Here is a 12,500-nt window from a genome sequence, read left to right as displayed (position 1 = left end):
GGCAGAGTTCTTAATATGAGCAGTTTACAGCTGAAAATGTTGCAGCTGAGGCACAGGACAGTGCCTTCACCGTTTTGCTTGAGCACTTGCATGTGTGTGTCAGCAGGGAGTGCCTTTGAGCAGCAATGCATGTAAAGAGCCAGCATTTTCTATCAGGCAAAGCCTCAGGCAATTGCACTTTCTTTCAGGCAAAGCCTCAGGCAATAGAAGTCATTTGTCCATCAGTCAGACAGGGCTCTCGCCTGCTCCCTCACGCTCGTGGCGGCTGCGACGTTGCGCTCAACTCGCTTCCCTTGCGCAGGCTCGAGCTCTTCTCGGCGTCTTTCACCATATCCATGGCTTCCAGTCCTGCCCTTGCTCGCCTGCTATTGCTCAGTAACGTCGATCGGAGCAAAGCATTGAAAGTGTTCAGGGAGCAGGCCAACCTGAAGCAAGAGATTTCTGCTGGTCGTGGAACAGCGAGGAGGCAAGTGATAAGGGCTAGTCAGATGCAAACTGGGAGCTAATGCCAGCCATCAATGGGGAATTAGCTCAAATGGTAGAGTGCTTGCTTTGTATGTGAGAGTTAGCGGGATCAATACCTGCATTCACCACTATTCTTTTGGCTCGGGTAATTGTTCAGAAACAAGAGTTGTGTCAGGTGTGGTGTGAGCCCATCTGCTTCTGAAGGTCACCGCAGGCTGAGGGACATCAAATCCTTTGATGTGCTCTCGCAGCAAAACTTCCTGATTTTTGCATGAATGCAGCTGAAATGAAAGAAGGAGAAAAGTCTATGCAAGTATTAATGCCTTCTCTGAGGATTGAACTCAGGACCTTCAGATTATGAGACTGACGCGCTGCCTACTGCGCTAAGAAGGCACTTGCCTGGTTAGTAACTGAAGAGTGTGACCAACTATGTTCGCTTACGTGGCATTCAAAGCCAGAATGCAAAGATTGCCAAAATGCTCGAGCCAGGTAGGAGCCGAACATGCAATCTTCTAATCCGTAGTCAGATGCGTTATCCATTGCGCCGCTGGCCCAGGCTGTGAAAAATAGCTGCGACATCAGCAAGTACACAGGACGAGCAGCATTAAAAGGCATGCGGCAGACAATCAGCAAAGATAGGCACCTCTGCCGCTTCCCTTCGATTGACAGGTGGGGAGCGGAGCAGTGCAGTAGAAAACAAAGCAAAGCAAAGTCGTCCTTAGGTGGTTGGTTGCACTCCGGCTTGAAGCAGTGAGCATTCTTTTGAAGTAAGTATGTGTGTGGTAAGTCGCAATTCGCTGAAGGCAGAGTTCTTAATATGAGCAGTTTACAGCTGAAAATGTTGCAGCTGAGGCACAGGACAGTGCCTTCACCGTTTTGCTTGAGCACTTGCATGTGTGTGTCAGCAGGGAGTGCCTTTGAGCAGCAATGCATGTAAAGAGCCAGCATTTTCTATCAGGCAAAGCCTCAGGCAATTGCACTTTCTTTCAGGCAAAGCCTCAGGCAATAGAAGTCATTTGTCCATCAGTCAGACAGGGCTCTCGCCTGCTCCCTCACGCTCGTGGCGGCTGCGACGTTGCGCTCAACTCGCTTCCCTTGCGCAGGCTCGAGCTCTTCTCGGCGTCTTTCACCATATCCATGGCTTCCAGTCCTGCCCTTGCTCGCCTGCTATTGCTCAGTAACGTCGATTGGAGCAAAGCATTGAAAGTGTTCAGGGAGCAGGCCAACCTGAAGCAAGAGATTTCTTCTGGTCGAGGAATAGCGAGGAGGCAAGTGATAAGGGGCTAGTCAGATGCAAACTGGGAGCTAATGCCAGACATAAATGGGGAATTAGCTCAAATGGTAGAGCGCTTGCTTTGCATGTGAGCGTTAGAGGGATCAATACCTGTATTCACCACTATTCTTTTGGCTCGGGTAATTGTTCAGAAACAAGAGTTGTGTCAGGTTTGGTGTGAGCCCATCTGCTTCTGAAGGTCACCGCAGGCTGAGGGACATCAAATCCTTTGATGTGCTATCGCAGCAAAACTTCCTGATTTTTGCATGAATGCAGCTGAAATGAAAGAAGGAGAAAAGTCCATGCAAGTATTAATGCCTTCTCTGAGGATTGAACTCAGGACCTTCAGATTATGAGACTGACGCGCTGCCTACTGCGCTAAGAAGGTACTTGCCTGGTTAGTAACTGAAGAGTGTGACCAACTATGTTCGCTTACGTGGCATTCAAAGCCAGAATGCAAAGATTGCCAAAATGCTCGAGCCAGGTAGGAGCCGAACATGCAATCTTCTAATCCGTAGTCAGATGCGTTATCCATTGCGCCGCTGGCCCAGGCTGTGAAAAATAGCTGCGACATCAGCAAGTACACAGGACGAGCAGCATTAAAAGGCATGCGGCAGACAATCAGCAAAGATAGGCACCTCTGCCGCTTCCCTTCGATTGACAGGTGGGGAGCGGAGCAGTGCAGTAGAAAACAAAGCAAAGCAAAGTCGTCCTTAGGTGGTTGGTTGCACTCCGGCTTGAAGCAGTGAGCATTCTTTTGAAGTAAGTATGTGTGTGGTAAGTCGCAATTCGCTGAAGGCAGAGTTCTTAATATGAGCAGTTTACAGCTGAAAATGTTGCAGCTGAGGCACAGGACAGTGCCTTCACCGTTTTGCTTGAGCACTTGCATGTGTGTGTCAGCAGGGAGTGCCTTTGAGCAGCAATGCATGTAAAGAGCCAGCATTTTCTATCAGGCAAAGCCTCAGGCAATTGCACTTTCTTTCAGGCAAAGCCTCAGGCAATAGAAGTCATTTGTCCATCAGTCAGACAGGGCTCTCGCCTGCTCCCTCACGCTCGTGGCGGCTGCGACGTTGCGCTCAACTCGCTTCCCTTGCGCAGGCTCGAGCTCTTCTCGGCGTCTTTCACCATATCCATGGCTTCCAGTCCTGCCCTTGCTCGCCTGCTATTGCTCAGTAACGTCGATCGGAGCAAAGCATTGAAAGTGTTCAGGGAGCAGGCCAACCTGAAGCAAGAGATTTCTGCTGGTCGTGGAACAGCGAGGAGGCAAGTGATAAGGGCTAGTCAGATGCAAACTGGGAGCTAATGCCAGCCATCAATGGGGAATTAGCTCAAATGGTAGAGTGCTTGCTTTGTATGTGAGAGTTAGCGGGATCAATGCCTGCATTCACCACTATTCTTTTGGCTCGGGTAATTGTTCAGAAACAAGAGTTGTGTCAGGTGTGGTGTGAGCCCATCTGCTTCTGAAGGTCACCGCAGGCTGAGGGACATCAAATCCTTTGATGTGCTCTCGCAGCAAAACTTCCTGATTTTTGCATGAATGCAGCTGAAATGAAAGAAGGAGAAAAGTCTATGCAAGTATTAATGCCTTCTCTGAGGATTGAACTCAGGACCTTCAGATTATGAGACTGACGCGCTGCCTACTGCGCTAAGAAGGCACTTGCCTGGTTAGTAACTGAAGAGTGTGACCAACTATGTTCGCTTACGTGGCATTCAAAGCCAGAATGCAAAGATTGCCAAAATGCTCGAGCCAGGTAGGAGCCGAACATGCAATCTTCTAATCCGTAGTCAGATGCGTTATCCATTGCGCCGCTGGCCCAGGCTGTGAAAAATAGCTGCGACATCAGCAAGTACACAGGACGAGCAGCATTAAAAGGCATGCGGCAGACAATCAGCAAAGATAGGCACCTCTGCCGCTTCCCTTCGATTGACAGGTGGGGAGCGGAGCAGTGCAGTAGAAAACAAAGCAAAGCAAAGTCGTCCTTAGGTGGTTGGTTGCACTCCGGCTTGAAGCAGTGAGCATTCTTTTGAAGTAAGTATGTGTGTGGTAAGTCGCAATTCGCTGAAGGCAGAGTTCTTAATATGAGCAGTTTACAGCTGAAAATGTTGCAGCTGAGGCACAGGACAGTGCCTTCACCGTTTTGCTTGAGCACTTGCATGTGTGTGTCAGCAGGGAGTGCCTTTGAGCAGCAATGCATGTAAAGAGCCAGCATTTTCTATCAGGCAAAGCCTCAGGCAATTGCACTTTCTTTCAGGCAAAGCCTCAGGCAATAGAAGTCATTTGTCCATCAGTCAGACAGGGCTCTCGCCTGCTCCCTCACGCTCGTGGCGGCTGCGACGTTGCGCTCAACTCGCTTCCCTTGCGCAGGCTCGAGCTCTTCTCGGCGTCTTTCACCATATCCATGGCTTCCAGTCCTGCCCTTGCTCGCCTGCTATTGCTCAGTAACGTCGATTGGAGCAAAGCATTGAAAGTGTTCAGGGAGCAGGCCAACCTGAAGCAAGAGATTTCTTCTGGTCGAGGAATAGCGAGGAGGCAAGTGATAAGGGGCTAGTCAGATGCAAACTGGGAGCTAATGCCAGACATAAATGGGGAATTAGCTCAAATGGTAGAGCGCTTGCTTTGCATGTGAGTGTTAGAGGGATCAATACCTGCATTCACCACTATTCTTTTGGCTCGGGTAATTGTTCAGAAACAAGAGTTGTGTCAGGTTTGGTGTGAGCCCATCTGCTTCTGAAGGTCACCGCAGGCTGAGGGACATCAAATCCTTTGATGTGCTATCGCAGCAAAACTTCCTGATTTTTGCATGAAAGCAGCTGAAATGAAAGAAGGAGAAAAGTCCATGCAAGTATTAATGCCTTCTCTGAGGATTGAACTCAGGACCTTCAGATTATGAGACTGACGCGCTGCCTACTGCGCTAAGAAGGCACTTGCCTGGTTAGTAACTGAAGAGTGTGACCAACTATGTTCGCTTACGTGGCATTCAAAGCCAGAATGCAAAGATTGCCAAAATGCTCGAGCCAGGTAGGAGCCGAACATGCAATCTTCTAATCCGTAGTCAGATGCGTGATCCATTGCGCCGCTGGCCCAGGCTGTGAAAAATAGCTGCGACATCAGCAAGTACACAGGACGAGCAGCATTAAAAGGCATGCGGCAGACAATCAGCAAAGATAGGCACCTCTGCCGCTTCCCTTCGATTGACAGGTGGGGAGCGGAGCAGTGCAGTAGAAAACAAAGCAAAGCAAAGTCGTCCTTAGGTGGTTGGTTGCACTCCGGCTTGAAGCAGTGAGCATTCTTTTGAAGTAAGTATGTGTGTGGTAAGTCGCAATTCGCTGAAGGCAGAGTTCTTAATATGAGCAGTTTACAGCTGAAAATGTTGCAGCTGAGGCACAGGACAGTGCCTTCACCGTTTTGCTTGAGCACTTGCATGTGTGTGTCAGCAGGGAGTGCCTTTGAGCAGCAATGCATGTAAAGAGCCAACATTTTCTTTCAGGCAAAGCCTCAGGCAATTGCACTTTCTTTCAGGCAAAGCCTCAGGCAATAGAAGTCATTTGTCCATCAGTCAGACAGGGCTCTCGCCTGCTCCCTCACGCTCGTGGCGGCTGCGACGTTGCGCTCAACTCGCTTCCCTTGCGCAGGCTCGAGCTCTTCTCGGCGTCTTTCACCATATCCATGGCTTCCAGTCCTGCCCTTGCTCGCCTGCTATTGCTCAGTAACGTCGATCGGAGCAAAGCATTGAAAGTGTTCAGGGAGCAGGCCAACCTGAAGCAAGAGATTTCTGCTGGTCGTGGAACAGCGAGGAGGCAAGTGATAAGGGGCTAGTCAGATGCAAACTGGGAGCTAATGCCAGACATCAATGGGGAATTAGCTCAAATGGTAGAGTGCTTGCTTTGTATGTGAGAGTTAGCGGGATCAATACCTGCATTCACCACTATTCTTTTGGCTCGGGTAATTGTTCAGAAACAAGAGTTGTGTCAGGTGTGGTGTGAGCCCATCTGCTTCTGAAGGTCACCGCAGGCTGAGGGACATCAAATCCTTTGATGTGCTATCGCAGCAAAACTTCCTGATTTTTGCATGAATGCAGCTGAAATGAAAGAAGGAGAAAAGTCCATGCAAGTATTAATGCCTTCTCTGAGGATTGAACTCAGGACCTTCAGATTATGAGACTGACGCGCTGCCTACTGCGCTAAGAAGGCACTTGCCTGGTTAGTAACTGAAGAGTGTGACCAACTATGTTCGCTTACGTGGCATTCAAAGCCAGAATGCAAAGATTGCCAAAATGCTCGAGCCAGGTAGGAGCCGAACATGCAATCTTCTAATCCGTAGTCAGATGCGTTATCCATTGCGCCGCTGGCCCAGGCTGTGAAAAATAGCTGCGACATCAGCAAGTACACAGGACGAGCAGCATTAAAAGGCATGCGGCAGACAATCAGCAAAGATAGGCACCTCTGCCGCTTCCCTTCGATTGACAGGTGGGGAGCGGAGCAGTGCAGTAGAAAACAAAGCAAAGCAAAGTCGTCCTTAGGTGGTTGGTTGCACTCCGGCTTGAAGCAGTGAGCATTCTTTTGAAGTAAGTATGTGTGTGGTAAGTCGCAATTCGCTGAAGGCAGAGTTCTTAATATGAGCAGTTTACAGCTGAAAATGTTGCAGCTGAGGCACAGGACAGTGCCTTCACCGTTTTGCTTGAGCACTTGCATGTGTGTGTCAGCAGGGAGTGCCTTTGAGCAGCAATGCATGTAAAGAGCCAGCATTTTCTATCAGGCAAAGCCTCAGGCAATTGCACTTTCTTTCAGGCAAAGCCTCAGGCAATAGAAGTCATTTGTCCATCAGTCAGACAGGGCTCTCGCCTGCTCCCTCACGCTCGTGGCGGCTGCGACGTTGCGCTCAACTCGCTTCCCTTGCGCAGGCTCGAGCTCTTCTCGGCGTCTTTCACCATATCCATGGCTTCCAGTCCTGCCCTTGCTCGCCTGCTATTGCTCAGTAACGTCGATCGGAGCAAAGCATTGAAAGTGTTCAGGGAGCAGGCCAACCTGAAGCAAGAGATTTCTGCTGGTCGTGGAACAGCGAGGAGGCAAGTGATAAGGGCTAGTCAGATGCAAACTGGGAGCTAATGCCAGCCATCAATGGGGAATTAGCTCAAATGGTAGAGTGCTTGCTTTGTATGTGAGAGTTAGCGGGATCAATGCCTGCATTCACCACTATTCTTTTGGCTCGGGTAATTGTTCAGAAACAAGAGTTGTGTCAGGTGTGGTGTGAGCCCATCTGCTTCTGAAGGTCACCGCAGGCTGAGGGACATCAAATCCTTTGATGTGCTCTCGCAGCAAAACTTCCTGATTTTTGCATGAATGCAGCTGAAATGAAAGAAGGAGAAAAGTCTATGCAAGTATCAATGCCTTCTCTGAGGATTGAACTCAGGACCTTCAGATTATGAGACTGACGCGCTGCCTACTGCGCTAAGAAGGCACTTGCCTGGTTAGTAACTGAAGAGTGTGACCAACTATGTTCGCTTACGTGGCATTCAAAGCCAGAATGCAAAGATTGCCAAAATGCTCGAGCCAGGTAGGAGCCGAACATGCAATCTTCTAATCCGTAGTCAGATGCGTTATCCATTGCGCCGCTGGCCCAGGCTGTGAAAAATAGCTGCGACATCAGCAAGTACACAGGACGAGCAGCATTAAAAGGCATGCGGCAGACAATCAGCAAAGATAGGCACCTCTGCCGCTTCCCTTCGATTGACAGGTGGGGAGCGGAGCAGTGCAGTAGAAAACAAAGCAAAGCAAAGTCGTCCTTAGGTGGTTGGTTGCACTCCGGCTTGAAGCAGTGAGCATTCTTTTGAAGTAAGTATGTGTGTGGTAAGTCGCAATTCGCTGAAGGCAGAGTTCTTAATATGAGCAGTTTACAGCTGAAAATGTTGCAGCTGAGGCACAGGACAGTGCCTTCACCGTTTTGCTTGAGCACTTGCATGTGTGTGTCAGCAGGGAGTGCCTTTGAGCAGCAATGCATGTAAAGAGCCAGCATTTTCTATCAGGCAAAGCCTCAGGCAATTGCACTTTCTTTCAGGCAAAGCCTCAGGCAATAGAAGTCATTTGTCCATCAGTCAGACAGGGCTCTCGCCTGCTCCCTCACGCTCGTGGCGGCTGCGACGTTGCGCTCAACTCGCTTCCCTTGCGCAGGCTCGAGCTCTTCTCGGCGTCTTTCACCATATCCATGGCTTCCAGTCCTGCCCTTGCTCGCCTGCTATTGCTCAGTAACGTCGATTGGAGCAAAGCATTGAAAGTGTTCAGGGAGCAGGCCAACCTGAAGCAAGAGATTTCTTCTGGTCGAGGAATAGCGAGGAGGCAAGTGATAAGGGGCTAGTCAGATGCAAACTGGGAGCTAATGCCAGACATAAATGGGGAATTAGCTCAAATGGTAGAGCGCTTGCTTTGCATGTGAGCGTTAGAGGGATCAATACCTGCATTCACCACTATTCTTTTGGCTCGGGTAATTGTTCAGAAACAAGAGTTGTGTCAGGTTTGGTGTGAGCCCATCTGCTTCTGAAGGTCACCGCAGGCTGAGGGACATCAAATCCTTTGATGTGCTATCGCAGCAAAACTTCCTGATTTTTGCATGAATGCAGCTGAAATGAAAGAAGGAGAAAAGTCCATGCAAGTATCAACGCCTTCTCTGAGGATTGAACTCAGGACCTTCAGATTATGAGACTGACGCGCTGCCTACTGCGCTAAGAAGGCACTTGCCTGGTTAGTAACTGAAGAGTGTGACCAACTATGTTCGCTTACGTGGCATTCAAAGCCAGAATGCAAAGATTGCCAAAATGCTCGAGCCAGGTAGGAGCCGAACATGCAATCTTCTAATCCGTAGTCAGATGCGTTATCCATTGCGCCGCTGGCCCAGGCTGTGAAAAATAGCTGCGACATCAGCAAGTACACAGGACGAGCAGCATTAAAAGGCATGCGGCAGACAATCAGCAAAGATAGGCACCTCTGCCGCTTCCCTTCGATTGACAGGTGGGGAGCGGAGCAGTGCAGTAGAAAACAAAGCAAAGCAAAGTCGTCCTTAGGTGGTTGGTTGCACTCCGGCTTGAAGCAGTGAGCATTCTTTTGAAGTAAGTATGTGTGTGGTAAGTCGCAATTCGCTGAAGGCAGAGTTCTTAATATGAGCAGTTTACAGCTGAAAATGTTGCAGCTGAGGCACAGGACAGTGCCTTCACCGTTTTGCTTGAGCACTTGCATGTGTGTGTCAGCAGGGAGTGCCTTTGAGCAGCAATGCATGTAAAGAGCCAGCATTTTCTATCAGGCAAAGCCTCAGGCAATTGCACTTTCTTTCAGGCAAAGCCTCAGGCAATAGAAGTCATTTGTCCATCAGTCAGACAGGGCTCTCGCCTGCTCCCTCACGCTCGTGGCGGCTGCGACGTTGCGCTCAACTCGCTTCCCTTGCGCAGGCTCGAGCTCTTCTCGGCGTCTTTCACCATATCCATGGCTTCCAGTCCTGCCCTTGCTCGCCTGCTATTGCTCAGTAACGTCGATTGGAGCAAAGCATTGAAAGTGTTCAGGGAGCAGGCCAACCTGAAGCAAGAGATTTCTGCTGGTCGTGGAACAGCGAGGAGGCAAGTGATAAGGGCTAGTCAGATGCAAACTGGGAGCTAATGCCAGCCATCAATGGGGAATTAGCTCAAATGGTAGAGTGCTTGCTTTGTATGTGAGAGTTAGCGGGATCAATACCTGCATTCACCACTATTCTTTTGGCTCGGGTAATTGTTCAGAAACAAGAGTTGTGTCAGGTGTGGTGTGAGCCCATCTGCTTCTGAAGGTCACCGCAGGCTGAGGGACATCAAATCCTTTGATGTGCTCTCGCAGCAAAACTTCCTGATTTTTGCATGAATGCAGCTGAAATGAAAGAAGGAGAAAAGTCTATGCAAGTATTAATGCCTTCTCTGAGGATTGAACTCAGGACCTTCAGATTATGAGACTGACGCGCTGCCTACTGCGCTAAGAAGGCACTTGCCTGGTTAGTAACTGAAGAGTGTGACCAACTATGTTCGCTTACGTGGCATTCAAAGCCAGAATGCAAAGATTGCCAAAATGCTCGAGCCAGGTAGGAGCCGAACATGCAATCTTCTAATCCGTAGTCAGATGCGTTATCCATTGCGCCGCTGGCCCAGGCTGTGAAAAATAGCTGCGACATCAGCAAGTACACAGGACGAGCAGCATTAAAAGGCATGCGGCAGACAATCAGCAAAGATAGGCACCTCTGCCGCTTCCCTTCGATTGACAGGTGGGGAGCGGAGCAGTGCAGTAGAAAACAAAGCAAAGCAAAGTCGTCCTTAGGTGGTTGGTTGCACTCCGGCTTGAAGCAGTGAGCATTCTTTTGAAGTAAGTATGTGTGTGGTAAGTCGCAATTCGCTGAAGGCTGAGTTCTTAATATGATGAGCAGTTTACAGCTGAACATGTTGCAGCTGAGGCACAGGACAGTGCCTTCACCGTTTTGCTTGAACACTTGCATGTGTGTGTCAGCAGGGAGTGCCTTTGAGCAGCAATGCATGTAAAGAGCCAGCATTTTCTATCAGGCAAAGCCTCAGGCAATTGCACTTTCTTTCAGGCAAAGCCTCAGGCAATAGAAGTCATTTGTCCATCAGTCAGACAGGGCTCTCGCCTGCTCCCTCACGCTCGTGGCGGCTGCGACGTTGCGCTCAACTCGCTTCCCTTGCGCAGGCTCGAGCTCTTCTCGGCGTCTTTCACCATATCCATGGCTTCCAGTCCTGCCCTTGCTCGCCTGCTATTGCTCAGTAACGTCGATCGGAGCAAAGCATTGAAAGTGTTCAGGGAGCAGGCCAACCTGAAGCAAGAGATTTCTTCTGGTCGAGGAATAGCGAGGAGGCAAGTGATAAGGGGCTAGTCAGATGCAAACTGGGAGCTAATGCCAGACATAAATGGGGAATTAGCTCAAATGGTAGAGCGCTTGCTTTGCATGTGAGCGTTAGAGGGATCAATACGTGCATTCACCACTATTCTTTTGGCTCGGGTAATTGTTCAGAAACAAGAGTTGTGTCAGGTTTGGTGTGAGCCCATCTGCTTCTGAAGGTCACCGCAGGCTGAGGGACATCAAATCCTTTGATGTGCTATCGCAGCAAAACTTCCTGATTTTTGCATGAATGCAGCTGAAATGAAAGAAGGAGAAAAGTCTATGCAAGTATTAATGCCTTCTCTCAGGATTGAACTCAGGACCTTCAGATTATGAGACTGACGCGCTGCCTACTGCGGTAAGAAGGCACTTGCCTGGTTCGTAACTGAAGAGTGTGACCAACTATGTTCGCTTACGTCGCATTCAAAACCAGAATGCAAAGATTGCCAAAATGCTCGAGCCAGGTAGGAGCCGAACATGCAATCTTCTAATCCGTAGTCAGATGCGTGATCCATTGCGCCGCTGGCCCAGGCTGTGAAAAATAGCTGCGACATCAGCAAGTACACAGGACGAGCAGCATTAAAAGGCATGCGGCAGACAATCAGCAAAGATAGGCACCTCTGCCGCTTCCCTTCGATTGACAGGTGGGGAGCGGAGCAGTGCAGTAGAAAACAAAGCAAAGCAAAGTCGTCCTTAGGTGGTTGGTTGCACTCCGGCTTGAAGCAGTGAGCATTCTTTTGAAGTAAGTATGTGTGTGGTAAGTCGCAATTCGCTGAAGGCAGAGTTCTTAATATGATGAGCAGTTTACAGCTGAACATGTTGCAGCTGAGGCACAGGACAGTGCCTTCACCGTTTTGCTTGAACACTTGCATGTGTGTGTTAGCAGGGAGTGCCTTTGAGCAGCAATGCATGTAAAGAGCCAGCATTTTCTATCAGGCAAAGCCTCAGGCAATTGCACTTTCTTTCAGGCAAAGCCTCAGGCAATAGAAGTCATTTGTCCATCAGTCAGACAGGGCTCTCGCCTGCTCCCTCACGCTCGTGGTGGCTGCGACGTTGCGCTCAACTCGCTTCCCTTGCGCAGGCTCGAGCTCTTCTCGGCGTCTTTCACCATATCCATGGCTTCCAGTCCTGCCCTTGCTCGCCTGCTATTGCTCAGTAACGTCGATCGGAGCAAAGCATTGAAAGTGTTCAGGGAGCAGGCCAACCTGAAGCAAGAGATTTCTGCTGGTCGTGGAACAGCGAGGAGGCAAGTGATAAGGGGCTAGTCAGATGCAAACTGGGAGCTAATGCCAGACATCAATGGGGAATTAGCTCAAATGGTAGAGTGCTTGCTTTGTATGTGAGAGTTAGCGGGATCAATACCTGCATTCACCACTATTCTTTTGGCTCGGGTAATTGTTCAGAAACAAGAGTTGTGTCAGGTGTGGTGTGAGCCCATCTGCTTCTGAAGGTCACCGCAGGCTGAGGGACATCAAATCCTTTGATGTGCTATCGCAGCAAAACTTCCTGATTTTTGCATGAATGCAGCTGAAATGAAAGAAGGAAAAAAGTCTATGCAAGTATTAATGCCTTCTCTGAGGATTGAACTCAGGACCTTCAGATTATGAGACTGACGCGCTGCCTACTGCGATAAGAAGGCACTTGCCTGGTTAGTAACTGAAGAGTGTGACCAACTATGTTCGCTTATGTGGCATTCAAAGCCAGAATGCAAAGATTGCCAAAATGCTCGAGCCAGGTAGGAGCCGAACATGCAATCTTCTAATCCGTAGTCAGATGCGTGATCCATTGCGCCGCTGGCCCAGGCTGTGAAAAATAGCTGCGACATCAGCAAGTACACAGGACGAGCAGCATTAAAAGGCATGCGGC

General features: G+C 49.5%; 9 non-coding genes across 9 annotated transcripts; all 9 read right to left on the bottom strand.

Annotated features, from left to right (window-relative positions):
* Positions 1–785: 785 nt before the first annotated feature.
* Positions 786–858, bottom strand: trnam-cau (transfer RNA methionine (anticodon CAU)). The gene has a single exon. It is a non-coding gene; the product is annotated as a tRNA-Met (tRNA).
* Positions 859–2,053: 1,195 nt separating this feature from the next.
* trnam-cau (transfer RNA methionine (anticodon CAU)) lies at positions 2,054–2,126 on the bottom strand. Its single transcript has one exon. It is a non-coding gene; the product is annotated as a tRNA-Met (tRNA).
* A 1,194-nt stretch (positions 2,127–3,320) lies between these two features.
* trnam-cau (transfer RNA methionine (anticodon CAU)) lies at positions 3,321–3,393 on the bottom strand. Its single transcript has one exon. It is a non-coding gene; the product is annotated as a tRNA-Met (tRNA).
* A 1,195-nt stretch (positions 3,394–4,588) lies between these two features.
* trnam-cau (transfer RNA methionine (anticodon CAU)) lies at positions 4,589–4,661 on the bottom strand. The gene has a single exon. It is a non-coding gene; the product is annotated as a tRNA-Met (tRNA).
* Positions 4,662–5,856: 1,195 nt separating this feature from the next.
* Positions 5,857–5,929, bottom strand: trnam-cau (transfer RNA methionine (anticodon CAU)). The gene has a single exon. It is a non-coding gene; the product is annotated as a tRNA-Met (tRNA).
* A 1,194-nt stretch (positions 5,930–7,123) lies between these two features.
* Positions 7,124–7,196, bottom strand: trnam-cau (transfer RNA methionine (anticodon CAU)). The gene has a single exon. It is a non-coding gene; the product is annotated as a tRNA-Met (tRNA).
* A 1,195-nt stretch (positions 7,197–8,391) lies between these two features.
* trnam-cau (transfer RNA methionine (anticodon CAU)) lies at positions 8,392–8,464 on the bottom strand. Its single transcript has one exon. It is a non-coding gene; the product is annotated as a tRNA-Met (tRNA).
* Positions 8,465–9,658: 1,194 nt separating this feature from the next.
* trnam-cau (transfer RNA methionine (anticodon CAU)) lies at positions 9,659–9,731 on the bottom strand. Its single transcript has one exon. It is a non-coding gene; the product is annotated as a tRNA-Met (tRNA).
* Positions 9,732–12,200: 2,469 nt separating this feature from the next.
* Positions 12,201–12,273, bottom strand: trnam-cau (transfer RNA methionine (anticodon CAU)). Its single transcript has one exon. It is a non-coding gene; the product is annotated as a tRNA-Met (tRNA).
* Between the last annotated feature and the right edge of the window lie 227 nt (positions 12,274–12,500).

Source organism: Pristiophorus japonicus, unplaced genomic scaffold, assembly GCF_044704955.1.
Source record: "Pristiophorus japonicus isolate sPriJap1 unplaced genomic scaffold, sPriJap1.hap1 HAP1_SCAFFOLD_207, whole genome shotgun sequence".
Taxonomy (NCBI): Eukaryota; Metazoa; Chordata; class Chondrichthyes; family Pristiophoridae; genus Pristiophorus; species Pristiophorus japonicus.
The sequence above is the reverse complement of the archived record's forward strand: the minus strand, read 5'-3'. Positions and strand labels throughout refer to the sequence as shown.